Raw genomic sequence first — 23,708 nt, forward strand, 5'->3', positions numbered from 1 at the left:
TGGATGTTGCTCCCAGGTGTTCCTATAGGCTCACCTAACACAACCGGGCGGAGAGGTCTACTGGTCAAAGCCCGTCCGTGGAAAGTCAAAGGGCTAGATCTCGTGTTCAACCGCTCCAGGGTTAGGCGGGACTGGGGTCCTGGGGGGTAGCAATGGCACCAGAGCATTGCACCGGGCCCTCATACATGTCGGGTGGTGTGGTGGCATGTCTGAAGAGGTGGCACATGTCTCCGGGGTGTGGCCCCCCTCACGGACGGCGTCACTGCCGGCACCAGGAGGGGGGAAATGGCCGCGTCGGGTCTACACGGAGGGGATGTTGGTGTGGGTTTGGCCCGAATGTTGCTCCCAGGTGTTCCTATGTGCTGACAAATAAAAAACACCGACATCCATCATGGAAGATGGACGATTACTCTTTAACCTTCAGTGTCCAGAAACTGGACCGGTGCCCGGGCACCGAAAGTTTCAGAGTAATTGTCTATTTTCCTAACGAAAGTCTAATGAATACTGGAGCTTGCTTCATATGGATTAGACAAGTATTTAAACTTGTCAAATTGCTCTTCCCTTGGCGATGTGGTACTATTTTTCAGTTTTTAGATGCTATCTATGCTGCCGCAAAAAAAGATGCTATCTATGCCGACGGCATAGCCGTCGGCATAGTTTGCTGATACTTCTCCAACTTATCTATAATTTATGAAGTATTCATGCTGTTATTTTATCATTTTTGGGTGTTTTACAATCATTTTATAGCAACTTTATATCATTTTCTGGGACTAACTGTTGGAAATATGCCCTAGAGGCAATAATAAAAGGATTATTATTATATTTCCTTGTTCGTGATAATTGTCTTTTATTCATGCTATAATTGTATTATCCAGAAATCGTAATACACGTGTGAATACATAGACCACAGCGTGTCCCTAGTGAGCCTCTAGTTGACTAGCTCGTTGATCAACAGATAGTCATGGTTTCCTGACTATAGACATTGGATGTCATTGATAACGGGATCACATCATTAGGAGAATGATGTGATGGACAATACCCAATCCTAAGCATAGCACAAGATCGTGTAGTTCATTTTGCTAGAGCTTTTCCAATGTCAAGTATCTTTTCCTTGGACCATGAGATCGTGTAACTCCCGGATACCGTAGGAGTGCTTTGGGTGTACCAAACATCACAACGTAACTAGGTGACTATAAAGGTATTCTACGGGTATCTCCGAAAGTGTCTGTTGGGTTGACACGGATCGAGACTGGGATTTGTCACTCCGTATGACGAAGAGGTATCACTGGGCCACTCGGTAATGCATCATCATAATGAGCTCAAAGTGACAAGGGGTCTGGTCACGGGATCATGCATTACGGTACGAGTAAAGTGACTTGCCGGTAATGAGATTGAACAAGGTATTGGGATACTGACGATCGAATCTCGGGCAAGTAAAATACCGATTGACAAAGGGAATTGTATACGGGGTTGCTTGAATCCTCGACATCATGGTTCATCCGATGAGATCATCGAGGAGCATGTGGGAGCCAACATGGGTATCCAGATCCCGCTGTTGGTTATTGACCGGAGAGCCTTCTCGGTCATGTCTGCGTGTCTCCCGAACCCGTAGGGTCTACACACTTCGGTGACGCTAGGGTTGTAAAGATATTAGTATGCAGCAAACTGAAAGTTGTTCGGAGTCCAGGATGAGATCCCGGACGTCACGAAAAGTTCCGGAATGGTCCGGAGGTAAAGAATTATATATGGGAAGTTGAGTTTCGGCCATCGGGAAAGTTTCGGGGTTCACCGGTATTGTACCGGGACCACCGGAAGGGTCCCGGGGGTCCACCGGGTGGGGCCACCTATCCTGGAGGGCCCCATGGGCTGAAGTGGGAGGGGAACCAGCCCCTGGTGGGCTGGTGCGCCCCCCTGGGCCCCCCTCTACACCTAGGGATGGGAACCCTAGGGGAGGGGGCGCCTCCACTTGCCTTGGGGGGCAAGTTTCCCCCCTTGGCCGCCGCCCCCCTAGGAGATCCCATCTCCTAGGGCCGGCGCCCCCTGGGGTCCCTATATAAAGAGGGGGGGTGGGAGGGCAGCTGCACCCTAACACCTGGCGCCTCCTTTCCCCCCTTGCTACACTTCTCCCTCCCGCAGTCGCTTGGCGAAGCCCTGCCGGATCCCTGCTGCATCCACCACCACGCCGTCGTGCTGCTGGATCTTCATCAACCTCTCCTTTCCCCTTGCTGGATCAAGAAGGAGGAGACGTCACGCTAACCGTACGTGTGTTGAACATGGAGGTGCCGTCCGTTCGGCGCTAGGATCTCCGGTGATTTGGATCACCACGAGTACGACTCCCTCAACCCCGTTCTCTTGAACGCTTTCGCTCGCGATCTACAAGGGTATGTAGATGCACTCCTCTCTCTCGTTGCTAGATGAACTCATAGATTGATCTTGGTGAATGTAGGAATTTTTTTATTTTATGCAACGTTCTCCAACAGTGGCATCATGAGCTAGGTCTATGTGTAGTTCTCTATTGCACGAGTAGAACACAAATCTGTTAAGGGCGTAGATGTTGTCAACTTTCTTGCCACTACTATTCTTATTTTGCTTCAGCAGTATTGTGGGATGAAGCGGCCCGGACCGACCTTACATGTACGCTTACGTGAGACAGGTTCCACCGACTGACATGCACTAGTTGCATATGGTGGCTAGCGAGTGTCTGTCTCTCCCACTTTAGTTGGAGCGGATTCGATGAAAAGGGTCCTTATGAAGGGTAAATAGAAGTTTACAAATCATGTTATGGTTATTCGTAGGTAAGAAAACGTTCTTGCTAGAACCCTATTGCAGACACGTAAAAGATGCAATAACAATTAGAGGACGTCTAACTTGTTTTTGCAGCAATTGCTCTGTGATGTGATATGGCCAAAAGTTGTGATGAATGATGAATGATATATTGTGATGTATGAGATCATGTTCTTGTAATAGGAATCATGACTTGCATGTCGATGAGTATGACAACCGGCAGGAGCCAGAGGAGTTGTCTTAATTATTGTATGACCTGTGTGTCAATGATTTAACGCCATGTAATTACTTTACTTTATTGCTAAACCGTTAGCCATAGTAGTAGAAGTAATAGTTGGCGAGCAACTTCATGGAGACACGATGATGGAGATCATGGTGTCATGCCGGTGACGAAGATGATCATGGAGCCCCGAAGATGGAGATCAAAGGAGCTATATGATATTGGCCATATCATGTCACTACTATTGAATTGCATGTGATGTTTATTATGTTTATGCATCTTGTTTACTTAGAACCACGGTAGTAAATAAGATGATCCCTTATAATAATTTCAAGAAAGTGTTCCCCCTAACTTTGCGTCGTTGCTAAAGTTCGTCGTTTCGAAGCACCACGTGATGATCGGGTGTGATAGATTCCTACGTTCACATACAACGGGTGTAAGACAGCTTTACACATGCAAAACACTTAGGTTAACTTGACGAGCCTAGAATGTACAGACATGGCCTCGGAACACAGAGGCCGAAAGGTCGAACATGAGTCGTATGGAAGATACGATCAACATGGAGATGTTCACCGATGATGACTAGTCCGTCTCACGTGATGATCGGACACGGCCTAGTTGACTCGGATCATGTAACACTTAGATGACTAGAGGGATGTCTAATCTGAGTGGGAGTTCATTAAATAATTTGATTAGATGAACTTAATTATCATGAACTTAGTCTAAAATCTTTGCAAAAATGTCTTGTAGATCAAATGGCCAACGCTCATGTCAACATGAACTTCAACGGGTTCCTAGAGAAAACCAAGCTGAAAGATGATGGCAGCAACTATACGGACTGGGTCTGGAACCTGAGGATCATCCTCATAGCTGCTAAGAAAGCATATGTCCTAGAAGGACCACTAGGTGAAGCACCCATCCCAGAGAACCAAGACGTTATGAACGCTTGGCAGTCACATGTTGATGATTACTCCCTCGTTCAGTGCGGCATGCTTTACAGCTTAGAACCGGGGCTCCAAAAGCGTTTTGAGCAACACGGAGCATATGAGATGTTCGAGGAGCTGAAAATGGTTTTTCAAGCTCACGCCCGGGTCGAGAGATATGAAGTCTCCGAAAATTTCTATAGTTGTAAGATGGAGGAAAATAGTTCTGTCAGTGAGCACATACTCAAAATGTTTGGGTTGCACAACCGCCTGTCTCGGCTGGACATTAACCTCTCGGACGAGGCGGTCATTGACAGAATCCTTCAGTCGCTCCCACCGAGCTACAAGAGCTTTGTGATGAACTACAACATGCAGGGGATGGTGAAAACTATTCCTGAAGTATTTTTCAATGCTGCAGTCAGCAGAGGTAGAAATCAAGAAAGAACATCAAGTGTTGATGGTCAATAAAACCACTAAGTTCAAGAAGGGCAAGGGTAAGAAGAACTTCAAGAAGGACGGCAAGGATGTTTCCGCGCCCGGTAAGCCAGTTGCCGGGAAGAAGTCAAAGAATGGACCCAAGCCTGAGACTGAGTGCTTTTATTGCAAAGGGAAGGGTCACTGGAAGCGGAACTACCCCAAATACTTAGCGGACAAGAAGGCCGGCAACACTAAAGGTATATGTGATATATATGTAATTGATGTGTACCTTACCAGCACTCGTAGTAACTCCTGGGTATTTGATACCGGTGTCGTTGCTCATATTTGTAGCTCACAGCAGGAGCTGCGGAATAAGCGGAGACTGGCGAAGGACGAGGTGACGATGCGCGTCGGGAATGGTTCCAAGGTCGATGTGACCGCCGTCGGCACGCTACCTCTACATTTACCCACGGGATTAGTTTTAAACCTCAATAATTGTTATTTAGTGCCAAGTTTGAGCATGGACATTGTATCTGGATCTCGTTTAATACGAGATGGCTACTCATTTAAATCCGAGAATAATGGTTGTTCTATTTATATGAGAGATATGTTTTATGGTCATGCCCCGATGGTCAATGGTTTATTCTTAATGAATCTCGAACATAATGTTACACATATTCATAATGTGAATACCAAAATATGTAAAGTTGATAACAATAGTCCCACATACTTGTGGCACTGCCGCGTTGGTCACATTGGTGTCAAGCGCATGAAGAAGCTCCATGCTGATGGACTTTTAGAGTCTCTCGATTATGAATCATTTGACACATGCGAACCATGCCTCATGGGCAAAATGACCAAGACTCCGTTCTCCGGAACAATGGAGCGAGTAACCAACTTATTGGAAATCATACATACTGATGTGTGTGGTCCAATGAGCGTTGAGGCTCGCGGAGGATATCGTTATGTTCTCACTCTCACTGATGACTTAAGTAGATATGGGTATGTCTACTTGATGAAACACAAGTCTGAGACCTTTGAAAAGTTCAAGGAATTTCAGAATGAGGTAGAGAATCAACGTGACCGAAAGATAAAGTTCTTACGATCAGATCGTGGAGGAGAATATTTAAGTCATGAATTTGGTACGCACTTAAGGAAATGTGGAATCATTTCACAACTCACGCCGCCTGGAACAACTCAGCGTAACGATGTGTCCGAACGTTGTAATCGCACTCTATTGGATATGGTGCGATCTATGATGTCTCTTACCGATTTACCGCTATCATTTTGGGGATATGCTCTAGAGACAACTACATTCACTTTAAATAGGGCACCATCTAAATCCGTTGAGACGACACCGTACGAATTATGGTTTGGGAAGAAACCTAAGTTTTCGTTTCTAAAAGTTTGGGGATGCGATGCTTATGTCAAGAAACTTCAACCTGAAAAGCTCGAACCCAAGTCGGAAAAATGCGTCTTCATAGGATACCCCAAGGAAACCATTGGGTATACCTTCTACCTTAGATCCGAAGGAAAGATCTTTGTTGCCAAGAATGGATCCTTTCTAGAAAAAGAGTTTCTCTCGAAAGGAGTAAGTGGGAGGAAAGTAGAACTCGATGAAGTACTACCTCTTGAACCGGAAAGTAGTGCAGCTCAAGAAAATGTTCCTGTGGTGCCTACACCGACTGGAGAGGAAATTAATGATGATGATCAAGGTACTTCGGATCAAGTTGCTACTGAACTTCGTAGGTCCACAAGGACACGTTCCACACCAGAGTGGTATGGCAACCCTGTCCTGGAAATCATGTTGTTAGACAACGGTGAACCTTCGAACTATGAAGAAGCGATGGCGGGCCCAGATTCCAACAAATGGCTTGAAGCCATGCAATCCGAGATAGAATCCATGTATGAAAACAAAGTATGGATGTCGGTGTCAAAACCGTCGGATCTCGGGTAGGGGGTCCCGAACTGTGCGTCTAGGCGGATGGTAACAGGAGACAAGGGACACCATGTTTTTACCCAGGTTCGGGCCCTCTCGATGGAGGTAAAACCCTACTCCTGCTTGATTAATATTGATGATATGGGTAGTACAAGAGTTGATCTACCACGAGATCAGAGAGGCTAAACCCTAGAAGCTAGCCTATGGTATGATTGTTGTTCGTCCTACGGACTAAAAACTCTCTGGTTTATATAGACACCGGAGAGGGCTACGGTTACACAGAGTCGGTTACAATGGGAGGAGATCTTCATATCATATCGCCAAGCTTGCCTTCCATGCCAAGGAAAGTCCTATCCGGACATGGGACAAAGTCTTCAATCTTGTATCTTCATAGTCCGGGAGTCCGGCCAAAGGTCATAGTCCGGCCATTCGGACACCCCCTAATCCAGGACTCCCTCAATAGCCCCTGAACCAGGCTTCAATGACGACGAGTCCGGCGCGCAAATTGTCTTTGGCATTGCAAGGCGGGTTCCTCCTCCAAATACTCCATAGAAGATGTTGAACACAAGGATAGTGTCCGGCTCTGCAAAATAAGTTCCACATGCCACCGTAGAGAGAATAATATCTGCACAAATCTAATCTGCTGACGTATTCTGCAGCGTGACATCACGCCATGGCCAGGCCTTTATTCGAATCATTTTACTGTTCCACCTCAGCGTGTTTAGCGAGGCGGTTTCCTTGGCACGTCTTGTCATAGGAGAGATCGTGTCCCCTTATTCCGGGATTCTCATCAATACGGGCATGGGTAACCCAACCGCGCCATTAACCGTGGCGCTTGGGAGATAAGCGAGTTTTATTAGGCTGGTGGGGGCTCATAGTCTCGGCCGCCCATATAAGGGGATAAGGATCCACCCTTTCCATTCACGCCTTCTTCCTCCCTTGCTTGTCCATCCGCGCACTCGAACTCCAGCGCCCAAGTCCGCACTTCCCATCTCGACCTTTCTCCAATCATGTCCGGAGCGGGAGGTAGATGGATGGCCTCCTCCGTCACGGAGGGGCAAATCAAAAAGTTGAGGAAGGCCGGATACTTGTCTGATGACATCGCGCACTGGCTTCCTGAGGAGGGGCAACTCGTCCCCACCCCTAGGCCCCATGAGAGGGTCGTGTTTCTCCCCCATTTCCTTCGCGGACTGGGCTTTCCTCTTCACCCGTTCGTCCGGGGGCTCATGTTCTACTACGGCCTGGACTTCCACGATCTGGCCCCGAACTTCATCCTAAACATTTCGGCGTTCATCGTCGTATGCGAGGCCTTCCTCCGCATCCAGCCTCACTTTGGCCTATGGCTGAAGATCTTCAGCGTCAAGCCAAAGGTCGTGGGCGGATGTCAAGCGGAGTGCGGAGGCCCCATGGTGGGCAAGATAGCCAATGCCACATGGATCGAGGGCGTCTTCGTAGAGACCATCAAAGGATGGCAATCGGGGTGGTTCTATATCACCGAGCCGCGTGACCCTGAATGGGCAGCGGCCCCCAAATTTCGATCCGGCATCCCCACTCGGCTCACATCTTGGAAGGAGACGGGCCTATTGTGGGGTAGTCCGGAAGAGGTGACCGGACTCCAAACCTGCGTCCGAGACCTGGTGAACAAGAAGGTTAAGCTTGTCAACATAGTCCAGGTCGTGCTCTTCCGCCGGATTTTCCCGTGTCAACAACGGGCCTTCACCTTGTGGGAGGTCGACCCGGCCCGGCACCAGACTCTGTCCCGGCTTTTCGACACAAAGCACGAGGACGCTTGGAAGGTGCTATTCAAGAGTTCCGAGGTCTCCCCACCCGTCACCGAGGATCGCGGATTCTGCGCCAAGCATCAAGCCACCGAAGTAAGCTTGCCTTTAGTCTTTCTCGGGACACTTGATTTTCATGGTTTGATTCCATGCAGGATCTAAACTCCTGCTCCTTTGACAGGACTGGAAGAGGACATCCGGGCAGTTTGACTGCCCGGCCCCTTTTCCCGAAGGCCCAGCAGACGCGCGCTTGACGAAGCTGCTAGTTCCGGCACCACACGTGGTGCCGAAGAAGAAGGCCACGGGGACCCGAAAGAGTTCCCAGCGCCTGGTGGTGTCGGATTCATCGCCCGACAACCCCGAAGCACCCTCCGCCTCGGAGGATGAGGAGGAGGAGGAAGAAGAAGAAGAAGAAGAAGAAGAAGAAGAAGAAGAAGAAGAAGAAGAAGAAGAAGAAGAAGAAGAAGCCTCTCCCCCTCCCGAGAGGGGAGGAAAGAAGAGGAAGGTCGTCCCAACTGGGGAGGCCGGAGGGTCCAAGAAGGGAAGGACCCTTCTGTCGGACTACGCCTCTGATGGCGAAGATGGCGGGGAGGAATGGCCATCCAGGGTCAAGCCCCTGGCAAGATCGTAAGTATCCGGATACCAGAATAACTTATGGTGCTCCTCTGATGTATGGTACCTTCTGACGCTGAATTCAATTATGCAGTCCGCCCCGGGCTCAGCTCGGCAATTCGTCGAGCGGCTCCCTGGACTCGTTGGATGTGAATAGCACTTCACTTCCGACGGCCTCCTCCCCTCTCCCTACAGACGACGCTGAGGTGGATTCCCAAAAGGGGCTAAACCAGGAGGAGGTGGTCCTGGAGGCGCCACAAGGCGACCTCTCGGACTCCAGGCCCAAAGGGGGTAAAACCCCAGAGGGATCTAAGTCCGGCCCTGGGCTGGACACAGCTCCGGAATCAACAACGGTTCTAGAGTCCGGCAGGCGGCGCCTTCGTAAGAAAGGCGCGCCTACGACGCCGGCGGCCTCCGTCCAACCGGAGACACCGAACAATTTGCTGGAGGTGCTTAACGGCGCCTCCATCGACGAGGAGCACCGCACTGTTATGAGTGCGGTGATTCAGAAGGTTCATTCCGCCAAGAGCGGACTGACAGAAGCCTGTACCAGCCTGCTAACATGCTTCGCGGTATGTAAAACATATAAGAATGTTACCGCATAGACAGTAGCCCCTGGTGCTCAGTTCGGCATTTGAAAAGAAAAGCCGAGCTGAGGATCTAAAAAGATGTACGCAGGAGTCTAACATAAATGTGTCAATATGGGAATGCAGGCTGCGCTGCTGACCTCTACCACATTGACTGTAGAGGTCGATACATTAAAGAAGAGCCTCGAGCGGTCCGAGAACAAGCTCGGCCGTGCCAAGAAGCAGCTCGAGGACAAGGAGGGTACGTAATACCTTATGTAAATGTATATAGAAATACCTGGTTGCAAATAATGACAGGACCAACGTGAATGTTGCGAGGACCACGACCGAGGTGGCGACCCTGAAGGAGGCGGTGTCCAAGGCCGAAAACAGTGCGGCCTTGGAGCGCACCGAGCGAGAGAAACAAGAGGCGCGGGTGGCAGAGGTGCGGCTAGAGCTCCAGGCTCTCGTGGAGAAACACGAGAGTTTGGAGCGTGACTCGAAGACTCGAGAGTCCGAGCTCACCTTGGCTCTTGAGAGTGCCAAAACCGCGAAGGCCGAAGCCCAGAAGGCCCTCCAGGAGATCGAGGCGATAAAGAAGATAGTGGCGGGTAAGGCATTCTTTATGCAAAGCAAGCATATAAAAGTGAATTATCTGTTACTTACCCGAATCCAGAGCTCTCCAGGAGCGTTCGCCGATCTGCCCAGTAGTGTGTCTGATGCCGCCGCGTTCTACCGCACCGAGGAGGGGAGCTCGACGGAAAAGGTGTTCTCGTCTCAATATGTCGAGGCCGGACTTCCGGTGCCCCTGAGCGACCAGCTGAAGCAGCTGGTCGAGCTCCACAAGGTGGCCGAACAGGCCATGAAGGGCCTCATAGTTCGGCTGTGGCCTGGAGAAGCCATGCCTGGGAGCTACTTCGGTCTGGTGCGGCGGCTGGTGGACGCTTGTCCCTGGATTGAAGTCATCAAGCACTCCATCTGTATTGAAGGTGCCCGTCGAGCCCTTGCCCGTGCTAAAGTGCATTGGGGGAAGATGGACGCCGAGAAGCTTGTGACGGATCTGCCACCGCCGGGCAAGGAGTATCGCAAGCCCGAGATGTATTATGAGGGCCTCCTGAAGGGTGCCCGCATTATAGCGGGTGAATGCTCCAAAGATGTAATTTTTGAGTAGACTCGCATCTATTATCCTGTACGCTGAAAACTTTGTTCATATGCCCTAAGCAACGCTTGTTAATTTAAAATATTACCTTCTGTGCGGCCGTTTATCAAATCTGAGAGATGCAAGTCGTCGGCTTCTGCCCCCATGCCACGAGTGCTGGGGTGTTCGGGATAAACCTGAGCGCTCTTGTTCCCATTCTTGGGTCCTTCTAGGGAGGCGCTCAGCACAACGAACACGGTCATTGGTCTTATAGTGCTTTATCACTCTCACATAGCCATAGAATTCTATAATTTTAAATTTCGGCGAAGCCCCTAGTATTCGGAAGACCGAGTTCGGGGCGCTATCCACGCCTGGGCCAGATAAATCTGGCTCCTTGCTCGAAGCGGCATAAGTCTTTAGGGACTCGAGAAACCTCGCGAACAGCGACCTGTCTCTCGCATTATCATGACGGTCAGTTTTAGCTTTCTCTACTGAGGTGTTAACCCATCTCAACTGGGGCACAATCGCAGTAGTTCTCCCAGCGCTACCTTAGCCAACATTGCGGAACATAAGGTACCAAAACATGGGAACCGGGCAAACCAAACTATTGACCCAAGACATGATTCGGAGCCGATGCATATAGTGCTATAAGTTTGGGGTGCCGCACTCAGGAGAGTGTTCGGTCTTCTCACACCGTGTTATGGGGTGCTGAAGCCCCTGGTGTATTTGCCGTACCAGAGTGTACGGTTGCAAAATGTCATGACTAAACATATTTGTATAAAAAAAGATGAATACAATAATAGATAAGAGCTATATATTGTTTATTAAAGGGGGCTGCTATGAAAGCAGAATGATACAAATAGTGCAGTAAGCAAGGGGTGGGATTATTTGACATATCCCCTTCCAGGGGCAAGCTGTCAGACTTTTAAGTAAAACGGGTATTTAGCTCGTTATAGAGACCACATGGACATTTGACATGGCTTGTGCTCTCCCTGGCTGTTGCATCGTGTGTTCGACGAGTGTATTGCCGGACAGGCCTTCCGGATAGTTGGGTCCTGAAAGTAATAAAAAAAGAAAACGGCAGAATAGGGATCCCCTAGTGCGGTTAAGCCGCATTCTGGGAGTGCCGTAGTTGTGCCCCTTCCCTTATGCCCATGGTATTTCCAAAGCATAGTTATGTACGCATGGTACCGCTATCGCCATCTGGCGAGGGCTGGGGTTGGGGCCGCACTGCTATGCTCGCTCAGAGCGTGCCAGCCGGTTTTGTTGTAGGTTACTTCGGGCGCGCTTGACGTTGTCCGGACGCTTAACACCTGGATTGGGGAATTGCCTTGATAGGCTACTTTGAACTTCCGCCGCCAGGGCCGCCGTGTGCTCCTCCGTTCGGAGGGAGCATTCGGTGTTTCCATTTACCGTAATGACTCCGCGAGGGCCTGGATGTTGAGCTTCAGATATGCATAGTGCGGCACCGCATTGAATTTCGCGAATGCGGTTCGTCCGAACAGGGCATGATAGCCACTGCGGAATGGGACTATCTCGAAGATTAACTCTTCGCTTCGGAAATTATCCGGGGATCCGAAGACCACTTCGAGTGTAACCGAGCCTGTACAGCTGGCTTCTACACCTGGTATGACTCCTTTAAAGGTTGTGTTTGTGGGTTTAATCCTTGAGGGATCTATACCCATTTTCTGCACCGTATCCTGATAAAGCAGGTTCAGGCTGCTGCCGCCGTCCATGAGGACTCTGGTGAGGTGAAATCCATCAATGATTGGGTCTAGGACCAATGCGGCGAATCCGCCGTGACGGATGCTAGTGGGGTGGTCCCTTCGATCAAAAGTGATCGGGCAGGAGGACCATGGGTTGAACTTTGGGGCAACCGGCTCCAACGCATAGACGTCCTTGAGAGCATGCTTCCGCTCCCTGTTGGGGATATGGTTGCGTATATCATGTTCACCGTCCACACTTGCGGGGGGAAACCCTTCTGTCCTCTGTTGTTCGGTGGCCAGGGCCCCTCCTCGTCATCGCTATGCAACCCCTTGTCTCTGATTTCGGCACTTAACTTGCCTAACTGCTTGAACACCCAACAATCCCTGTTGGTGTGGTTGGCTGGTTGTTCGGGGGTGCCGTGTATCTGGCACGAGCGATCGAGTATCCGGTCTAAACTGGATGGGCCCGGGGGGTTTCTTTTGAATGGCTTCTTCCGCTGACCGGGTTTAGAGCCTCTGAATCCGGCATTAACTGCCGTATCCTCAGTGTTGTCATTGTTAATGCGGCGCTTGTGCTTGTTGCGACGTGACCTGCCGTTGTTGTCCTTGGTATTTGAATTGCCAGGGCTCTTGGTTATGTTATTGCTACGAGCTAGCCAGCTGTCTTCTCCCATGCAAAAGCGGGTCATGAGTGTCGTGAGGGCTGCCATAGATTTCGGCTTTTCCTGTCCTAGGTGCCGGGCAAGCCATTCGTCTCGGATGTTGTTCCTGAAGGCTGCAAGGGCCTCGGCGTCCGGACAGTCGACTATTTGATTTTTCTTGGTTAGGAACCGTGTCCAGAATTGTCTGGCTGATTCATCTGGCTGCTGGATTATGTGGCTTAGGTCATCGGCGTCTGGTGGCCGCACATAAGTGCCCTGGAAGTTGTCAAGGAACGCGGATTCCAGGTCCTCCCAGCAACTAATTGACTCTGCTGGCAGGCTGTTAAGCCAATGTCGAGCTGGTCCTTTAAGTTTGAGTGGGAGGTATTTGATGGCGTGTAGATCCATACTGCGGGATCTGTTGTGCCATCGTATGATTCGATGTTTACGGGTTTAAAACCCTCGGGGATTTGATGATCCATTACTTCGTCCGTGAAGCATAGTGGGTGTGCGGCGCCCCTGTACTGGGCTATATCGTGACGCAGCTCGGATGAGTTTTGTCTTTTCTGTTCGGCCTGGCCGTATTTATCATATCCGGCGTGACGGTTATAGTCACGTGACATGGGGCGCCCACGCGATCCGTAGATCGATCTTGTTTGCCTTGCCTTATTCTCCAATATGTCTCGCAGGTCTGTTGCGTCTCCCCGCGCTCTGGTATTTTTTGAGCGGTGTCGGGGTGCGGCTTGGGTAGAGGGCCGGAAGGCCTCTCTGTTGCGGCCACGGGGTGGCCGATCGGGCGCATCGTACGCTGGTGATGTAGGTTTAGTTGCTTCCTCCACAAGTTGGGGTAGCAGCCTGCGCTTTGGGTAGCTCTTGGAGGGGTGTTCGAGTTTATACTCTTCGGCCACCAGGACTTCGGTCCATCTGACGGCTAGCAAGTCTTGGTCAGCTCTAAGCTGCTGCTATTTTTTCTTGAGGCTGTTTGCCGTGGCCATAAGCCTGCGTTTGAAACGCTCTTGTTCGACGGGATCCTCTGGCAGGACGAATTCATCGTCGTCGAGGCTTGCCTCGTTTTCGGAGGGAGGCATATAATTGTCGTCCTCGACCTCCCTGTCCGTAGCTCTCTCATGAGGGCTGGCTCCTTCGTTCTCCTGCGCTGAATCCTGCTGGAGGGGGTTGTCTTCGGCACTATCCGGCGTGTTGTTATCTCTGGTGCCAGACTTGCGGTTTTTGCTTTGGCGGGATTTAGAGCGGCGCCGCTGACGTCGGCGCTTGGGTTGCTTCTTGGAGTTGTCGTCCTCGGTTTTTTCATCGCCATCCCCTGCTTTGGGGATGTCCACCATGTATATGTCATATGACGAGGTGGCTGTCCAGTGCCCTATAGGTGCTGGTTCTTGGTCGTCTCCTTCATTGGTGTCCATACCGTCAATGTCTTCGGAGTCGAAGTCCAGCATGTCGGTTAAATCGTCGACAGTGGCTACAAAGTGGGTGGTGGGTGGGTTTTGATTTTCTTCGTCGTCCGCATCCCAACCATGCTGACCATAGTCCGGCCAGGGCTCTCCTGACAAAGAGAGAGACTTTAGTGAATTCAGGACATCGCCAAAGGGCGAGTGCTGAAAGAGGTCCGCGGCGGTGAACTCCATGATCGGAGCCCAATCGGGTTCGATCGGAAGGGGTGCGGGAGATTCGGAGTTCGGAACGGAGTCCGGCACCCTGGAGTCATTGGCCTCGCAAAGGACTAGGCTGGTGTTCGGCTCTATCGCCGTAGAGATCGCGGCTCCCGCGCCGGTGTCCAACCGTCCGTCTCCAACTGGCGTAGTCGGCTCCAAGCTAATGGTCGGAGCGGGCACCTGAGTGATGCTCTGGGCGTTGTCCAACGGCACAGCTAAATCATGCCCATGGTGACAGTGCGGCGCGCTCGGCCGTTGCTCAAATCCGTCGAAGATCAAGTCCCCGCGGATGTTGGCCATGTAGTTTAAACTTCCAAACCTGACCTGATGGCCAGGGGCGTAGCTTTCGATCTGCTCCAGATGGCCAAGCGAATTGGCCCGCAGTGCGAAGCCACCGAATACGAAGATCTGTTTGGGGAGAAAAGTCTCACCCTGGACTGCGTCGTGGTTGATGATCGAAGAAGCCATCGGGCCTTAAGGTGACGACACAGAGGAACTCTCAATGAAAGCACCAATGTCGGTGTCAAAACCGGCGGATCTCGGGTAGGGGGTCCCGAACTGTGCGTCTAGGCGGATGGTAACAAGAGACAAGGCACACGATGTTTTTACCCAGGTTCGGGCCCTCTCGATGGAGGTAAAACCCTACTCCTGCTTGATTAATATTGATGATATGGTAGTACAAGAGTTGATCTACCACGAGATCAGAGAGGCTAAACCCTACAAGCTAGCCTATGGTATGATTGTTGTTCGTCCTACGGACTAAAAACTCTCCGGTTTATATAGACACCGGAGAGGGCTAGGGTTACACGGAGTCGGTTACAATGGGAGGAGATCTTCATACCATATCGCCAAGCTTGCCTTCCACGCCAAGGAAAGTCCTATCCGGACACGAGACGAAGTCTTCAATCTTGTATCTTCATAGTCCGGGAGTCCTGCCAAAGGTCATAGTCCGGCCATCCGGACACTCCCTAATCCAGGACTCCCTCAATGGACTGTGACAGACTTGTCCGATGATCGGCGAGCGATAGAAAACAAATGGATCTTTAAGTAGAAGACGGACGCGGATGGTAATGTTACCATCTATAAAGCTCGACTTGTCGCTAAGGGTTATCGGCAAGTTCAAGGGGTTGACTACGACGAGACTTTCTCGCCCGTAGCAAAGCTGAAGTCCGTCCGAATCATGTTAGCAATTGCCGCATACTATGATTATGAGGTATGGCAGATGGACGTCAAAACAGCATTCCTTAACGGCTATCTTAAGGAAGAACTGTATATGATGCAGCCGGAAGGTTTTGTCGATCCTAAGAATGCTGACAAGGTATGGAAGCTCCAGCGATCCATTTATGGGCTGGTGTAAGCATCTCGGAGTTGGAACATTCGCTTTGATGAGATGACCAAAGCGTTTGGGTTTATGCAGACTTATGGAGAAGCCTGCGTTTACAAGAAAGTGAGTGGGAGCTCTGTAGCATTTCTCATATTATATGTAGATGACATACTTTTGATGGGAAATGATATAGAACACCTGGACAGCATTAAAGCCTACTTGAATAAGTGTTTTTCAATGAAGGACCTTGGAGAAGCTGCTTACATATTAGGCATCAAGATCTATAGTTATAGATCGAGACGCCTCATAGGTCTTTCACAAAGCAGATACCCTTATAAGATATTGAAGAAGTTCAATATGGATCAGTCCAAGAAAGGGTTCTTGCCTGTATTGCAAGGTGTGAGATTTAGCTCGGCTCAATGCCCGACCACGGCAGAAGATAAAGAAGAGATGAGTGTCATCCCCTATGCCTCAGCCATAGGATCTATTATGTATGCCATGCTGTGTACCAGACCTGATGTAAACCTTGCCGTAAGTTTGGTAGGAAGGTACCAAAGTAATCCCGACAAGGAACACTGGACAGCGGTCAAGAATATCCTTAAGTACCTGAAAACGACTAAGGACATGTTTCTCGTTTATGGAGGTGACGAAGAGCTCGTCGTAAAGGGTTACGTCGACGCTAGCTTCTACACAGATCTGGATGACTCTAAGTCACAAACCGGATACGTGTATATGTTGAATTGTGGAGCAGTAAGCTGGTGCAATTGCAAGCAGAGCGTCGTGGCGGGATCTACATGTGAAGCGGAATATATGGCAGCCTCGAAGGAAGCGCATGAAGCAATATGGATGAAGGAGTTCATCACCGACCTAGGAGTCATACCCAATGCATCGGGGCCGATCACTCTCTTCTGTGACAACACTGGAGCTATTGCCCTTGCCAAGGAGCCCAGGTTTCACAAGAAGACCAGGGACATCAAGCGTCGTTTCAACTCCATCCGTGAAAATTTTCAAGATGGAGACATAGATATTTGTAAAGTACATACAGATCTGAATGTCGCAGATCCGTTGACTAAACCTCTTCCGCGAGCAAAACATGATCAACACCAGAACTCTATGGGTGTTCGATTCATCACAATGTAACTAGATTATTGACTCTAGTGCAAGTGGGAGACTGTTGGAAATATGCCCTAGAGGCAATAATAAAAGGATTATTATTATATTTCCTTGTTCGTGATAATTGTCTTTTATTCATGCTATAATTGTATTATCCGAAAATCGTAATACATGTGTGAATACATAGACCACAACATGTCCCTAGTGAGCCTATAGTTGACTAGCTCGTTGATCAACAGATAGTCATGGTTTCCTGACTATAGACATTGGATGTCATTGATAACGGGATCACATCATTAGGAGAATGATGTGATGGACAAGACCCAATCTTAAGCATAGCACAAGATCGTGTAGTTCATTTTGCTAGAGCTTTTCCAATGTCAAGTATCTTTTCCTTGGACCATGAGATCGTGTAACTCCCGGATACCGTAGGAGTGGTTTGGGTGTACCAAACGTCACAACGTAACTGGGTGACTATAAATGTATGCTACGAGTATACGAAAGTGTCTGTTGGGTTGACACGGATCGAGACTGGGATTTGTCACTCCGTATGACGAAGAGGTATCACTGGGCCCACTCGGTAATGCATCATAATAATGAGCTCAAAGTGACCAAGTGTCTAGTCACGGGATCATGCATTACGGTACGAGTGAAGTGGCTTGCCGGTAACGAGATTGAACAAGGTACTGGGATACCGACGATCGAATCTCGGGCAAGTAAAGTACCGATTGACAAAGGGAATTGTATACGGGGTTGCTTGAATCCTCGACATCGTGGTTCATCCGATGAGATCATCGAGGAGCATGTGGGAGCCAACATGGGTATCTAGATCCCGCTGTTGGTTATTGACCGGAGAGCCTTCTCGGTCATGTCTGCGTGTCTCCCGAACCCGTAGGGTCTACACACTTTGGTGACGCTAGGGTTGTAAAGATATTAGTATGCAGCAAACCGAAAGTTATTCGGAGTCCCGGATGAGATCCCGGACGTCACGAAAAGTTCCGGAATGGTCCGGAGGTAAAGAATTATATATGGGAAGTTGAGTTTCGACCATCGGGAAAGTTTCGGGGTTCACCGGTATTGTACCGGGACCACTGGAAGGGTCCCGGGGGTCCACCGGGTGGGGCCACCTATCCCGGAGGGCCCCATGGGCTGAAGTGGGAGGGGAACCAGCCCCTGGTGGGATGGTGCACCCCCCTGGGACCCCCTCTGCGCCTAGAGTTGCGAACCCTAGGGGAGGGGGCGCCTCCATTTGCCTTGGGGGGCAAGTTTCCCCCCTTGGCCGCCGCCCCCCTAGGAGATCCCATCTCCTAGGGCCGGCGCCCCCCTGGGGTCCCTATATAAAGAGGGGGTGGGAGGGCAGCCGCACCCTGACACCTGGCGCCTCCTTTCCCCCCTTGCTAAACCTCTCCCTCCCGTAGTCGCTTGGCGAAGCCCTATCGGATCCCTGCTGCATGCACCACCACACCGTCGTGCTGCTGGATCTTCATCAACCTCTCCTTTCCCCTTGCTGGATCAAGAAGGAGGAGACGTCACGCTGACCGTACGTGTGTTGAACGCGGAGGTGCCGTCCGTTCGGCGCTAGGATCTCCGGTGATTTGGATCACGACGAGTACGACTCCCTCAACCCTGTTCTCTTGAACGCTTCCGCTCGTGATCTACAAGGGTATGTAGATGCATTCCTCTCTCTCTCGTTGCTAGATGAACTCATAGATTGATCTTGGTGAACGTAGGAAATTTTTTATTTTATGCAATGTTCTCCAACACTAACCTATTGACCTAGTGCCTAGTGCCCGTTGCTGTTTTTTGCTTGTTTTTTACATCGCAGGAAATCAATATCAAACGGAGTCCAAACACCGCGTAACTTTTTGGAGGTTTTTTCTGGACCATAAGGAACCCAATGGGCCTGAGCTACACCTAGGGGGGGTGCCCCAAGGGGGGCACAATCCACCAGCGCGTGCCAGGGCCCCCTGGCGCGCCCAGGTGGGTTGTGCCCACCTCGGTGGCCTCCCGCACCCCCTCTTTGCGCTATAAATTCCCAAATATTCCGAAACCCTTTGGGGTAGCCCTAGATTAGAAGTTCCGCCACTGCAAGGTCTTGATACGTCCATTTTGCATCATGCTTTTATATAAATATTTATTGGATTATGGGCTGTTATTACACATTATATATCAATACTTATGGCTATTCTCTCTTATTTTGTAAGGTTTACCATGAAGAGGGGGAATGCCGGCAGCTGGAATTTCTGGCTGGCAAAGGAGCAAACATTGGAAACCTATTCTGCACTGCTCCAAAAGACCGGAAACGCCACGAAACCTATTTTTGGATTTAATAAGAATTATTGAGCGGAAGAAACACCTCAGGGGGCCCACACCCTGTCCAGGAGGGTGGGGGGCGCCCACCCCTACTAGGCACGCCCCCTGTCTCCTGGGCCCCCTGGTGCCCCCCGGTGTCCATCTTCTGCTATATGAAGGGTTTTATCCTGTAAAAAATCATGGGGAAGCTTAGAAGACGAAACTCCGCCGCCACGAGGCGGAACCAATCTAAAGCTCCGGCAGATCTGTTCTGCCGGGGACACTTCCCTCCGGGAAGGGGAAATCATCACCATCGTCATCATCAACGATCCTCCCACCGGGAGATGGTCAATCTCCATCAACATCTTCATCAGCACCATCTCCTCTCAAACCCTAGTTCATCTCTTGTATCCAATCTTGTATCCAAAACCACAAATTGGTACCTGTGGGTTGCTAGTAGTGTTGATTACTCCTTGTAGTTGATACTTATTGGTTTACTTGGTGGAATATTATATGTTCATATACTTAATGCATATTATACACCTCTGATTATGAACATGAATATGCTTTGTGAGTAGTTACATTTGTTCCTGAGGACATGGGTGAAGTCTTGCTATTAGTAGTCATGTGAATCTGGTATTCGTTCGATATTTTGATGAGATGTATGTTGTCCTTCCTCTAGTGGTGTTATGTGAACGTCGACTACATGACACTTCACCATTATTTGGGCCTAGAGGAAGTCATTGGGAAGTAATAAGTAGATGATGGGTTGCTAGAGTGACAGAAGCTTAAACCCTAGTTTATGTGTTGCTTCGTAAGGGGCTGATTTGGATCCATATGTTTAATGTTGTGGTTAGGTTTACCTTAATACTTTTGTTGTAGTTGCGGATGCTTGCAATAGGGGTTAATCATAAGTGGGATGCTTGTCCAAGTAAGGACAGTACCCAAGCACCGGTCCACCCACATATCAAATTATCAAAGTACCGAACGCGAATCATATGAGTGTGATGAAACTAGCTTGACGATAATTCCCATGTGTCCTCGGGAGCACTTTTCTCATTATAAGAAATTGTCCAGTCTTGTCCTTTGCTACAAAAAGGATTGGGCCACCTTGCTGCACCTTATTTACTTTTATTACTTGTTACTCGTTACAATTTATCTTATCACAAAACTATCTATTACTTACAATTTCAGTGCTTGCAGAGAAAACCTTACTGAAAACCGCTTATCATTTCCTTCTGCTCCTCGTTGGGTTTGACACTCTTACTTATCGAAAGGACTACGATAGATCCCCTACACTTGTGGGTCATCAAGACTCTTTTCTGGCGCCGTTGCCGGGGAGTGTAGCGCTTTTGGTGAGTGGAACTTGGTAAGGAAACATTTATATAGTGTGCTGAAATTTTCTATTACTTGTTACTATGGAAACTAATCCTTTGAGGGGCTTGTTTGGGGCATCTTCGCCCTGACCACTAGAGCAAAGAGTTGCTCCTTAATACGTCTCCAACGTATCTACAATTTTTGATTGTTCCATGCTATTATATTACCTGTTTTGGATGTTTATGGGCTTTATTTTACACATTATTACCATTTTTGGGACTAAACTACTAACCGGAGGCCCAGCCCGTATTGTTGTTTTTTTTGCCTATTTCAGTATTTCGAAGAAAAGGAATATCAAACGGAGTCCAAGTCAAGAAGCAGTCGAGGCGGCCATGAGAGGGTAGGGCGCCCCCCCTATAGGGCGCGCCCCCTGTCTCGTGGGCCCCTCGGGCGGCCACCGACATACTTCTTCCTCCTATATAAGCCAACATACCCCGAAAACATCCAGGGAGCCACCAAAGAAATATTTCCTCCACCGTAACCTTCTGTATCCGCGAGATTCCATCTTGAAGCCGTCGCCGGCGTTCTACCGAAGGGTGATTCCACCACGGAGGGCTTCTACATCAACACCATAGCCCTTCCGATGAGTTGTGAGTAGTTTACCACAGACCTTCAGGTCCATAGTTATTAGCTAGATGGCTTCTTCTCTCTTTTTGGATCCCAATACAATGGTCTCCCCCTCTCTTGTGGAGATCTATTCGATGTAATATCTTTTTGCGATGTGTTTGTCGAGATCCGATGAATTGTGGGTTTATGATCAAGTTTATCTATGGATAATAATTGAATCTTCTCTGAATTCTTTTATATGATTGAGTTATCTTTGCAAGTCTCTTCGAATTATCGGTTTGGTTTGGCCTACTAGATTGATCTTTCTTGCCATGGGAGAAGTGCTTAGCTTTGGGTTCAATCTTGTGGTGTTCTTACCCAGTGACAGAAGGGTTGCAAGACACGTATTGTATTGTTGCCATCGAGGGTAAAAAGATGGGGTTTATATCATATTTCTTGAGTTTATCCCTCTACATCATGTCATCTTGCTTAATGCATTAGTATGTTCTTATGAACTTAATACTCTAGATGCATGCTGGATAGCGGTCGATGTGTGGAGTAATAGTAGTAGATGCAGGCAGGAGTCGGTCTACTTGTTGCGGACGTGATGCCTATATACATGATCATGCCTAGATAACGTCATAATTATTCGCTTTTCTATCAATTGCTCGACAGTAATTTGTTCACCCACCGTAATACTTATGCTATCTTGAGAGAAGCCACTAGTGAAACCTATGGCCTCCGGGTCTATCTCTTATCATATTTGCTTCCAATTTACTTTTATTTGCATCTTTTATTTTTTGCATCTATATTATAAAATACCAAAATATATTTATCTTATCTTATTATCTCTATTAGATCTCACTTTCGCAAGTGGCCGTGAAGGGATTGACAACCCCTTTATTGCGTTGGTTGTGAGTTCTTTGTTTGTTTGTGTAGGTTCATGGGACTTGTTGAGGAGCCTCCTACTAGATTGATACCTTGGTTCTCAAAAACCGAGGGAAATACTTACGCTACTATTTCTGCATCACCCTTTCCTCTTCAAGGAAAACCAAGGCAAGCGCAAGACGTAGCACTCCTCAACCTACGGAACCTACTGAAAATGTTCACTTTGAAATTCCTTTTGGTTTGATAGAGAAACTGCTAGCTAATCCATTTGCAGGAGATGGAACATTGCATCCCGATTTACATCTTATCTTTGTGGATGAAGTTTGTGGATTATTTAAGCTTGAAGGTATTCCCGATGATGTTGTCAAAAGGAAGGTCTTCCCTTTATCTTTGAAGGGAGATGCATTGACATGGTTTAGGCTATGTGATGATACGGGATCTTCGGATTATAAACGATTGAAGTTGGAATTTCACCAGAAGTTCTATCCTATTGATGACCCACAAGTGTAGGGGATCTATCGTAGTCCTTTCGATAAGTAAGAGCGTCGAACCCAACGAGGAGCAGAAGGAAATGATAAGCGGTTTTCAGTAAGGTTTTCTCTGCAAGCACTGAAATAATAGGTGATAGATAGTTTTGTGATAAGATAAATAGTAACGAGCAAAAAGTAAATAAAGTAAATAAAGTGCAGCAAGGTGTCCCAATTCTTTATGTAGCAAAGGATAAGCCTGGACAAATTCTAATAGTGAGGAAGGAGCTCCCGAGGACACATTGGGAATTATCGTCAAGCTAGTTTTCATCACGTTCGTAAGATTCGCGTTCGGTACTTTGATAATTTGATATGTGGGTGGATCGACACTTGGGTACTGCCCTAACTTGGACAAGAACCCCACTTATGATTAACCCCTATTGCAAGCATCTGCAACTACAAAAAGGAATATTAAGGTAAACCTAACCACAACATTAAACATATGGGTCCATATCAACCCCCAACGAAGCAACGCATAAACTAGGGTTTAAGCTTCTGTCACTCTAGCAACCCATCATCTACTTATTACTTTCCTATGCCTTCCTCTAGGCCCAAATAATGGTGAAGTCTCATGTAGTCGACGTTCACATAACACCACTAGAGGAAAGACAACATACATCTCATCAAAATATCGAACGAATACAAAATTCACATGACTACTAATAGCAAGACTTCACCCATGTCCTCGGGAACAAACGTAACTACTCACAAAGCATATTCATGTTTATAATCAGAGGAGTAATAATATGCATAAAGGATATGAACATATGATCTTCCAGCAAGTAAACCAATTAGCATCAACTACAAGGAGTAATCAACACTACTAGCAACCCACAGGTACCAATTTGTGGTTTTGATACAAGATTGGATACAAGAGATGAACTAGGGTTTTGAGAGGAGATGGTGCTGGTGAAGATGTTGATGGAGATTGACACCCTCCCGATGAGAGGATCATTGGTGATGACGTTGGTGATGACTTCCCCCTCCCGGAGGGAAGTGTCCCTGGCAGAACAGCTCCGCCAGAGCCCTAGATTGATTCCACCAAGGTTCCGCCTTGTGGTGGCGGAGTTTCATCCCGTAAGCTTGCCCACAATTTTTTCCAGGGTAAAAGTGATGATATAGCAGAAGATGGACGCCGGAGGCCCACCAGGGGGGCCAGGAGATAGGGGGTCACGCCCTACAGGGGGGGCACCCCCCTGTCTCCTGGACAGGGTGTGGGCCCCCTGGCCTATTTCTTTCACTCATAA

This window comes from Triticum aestivum, chromosome 4A, assembly GCF_018294505.1.
Source record: "Triticum aestivum cultivar Chinese Spring chromosome 4A, IWGSC CS RefSeq v2.1, whole genome shotgun sequence".
Classification (NCBI taxonomy): domain Eukaryota; kingdom Viridiplantae; phylum Streptophyta; class Magnoliopsida; order Poales; family Poaceae; genus Triticum; species Triticum aestivum.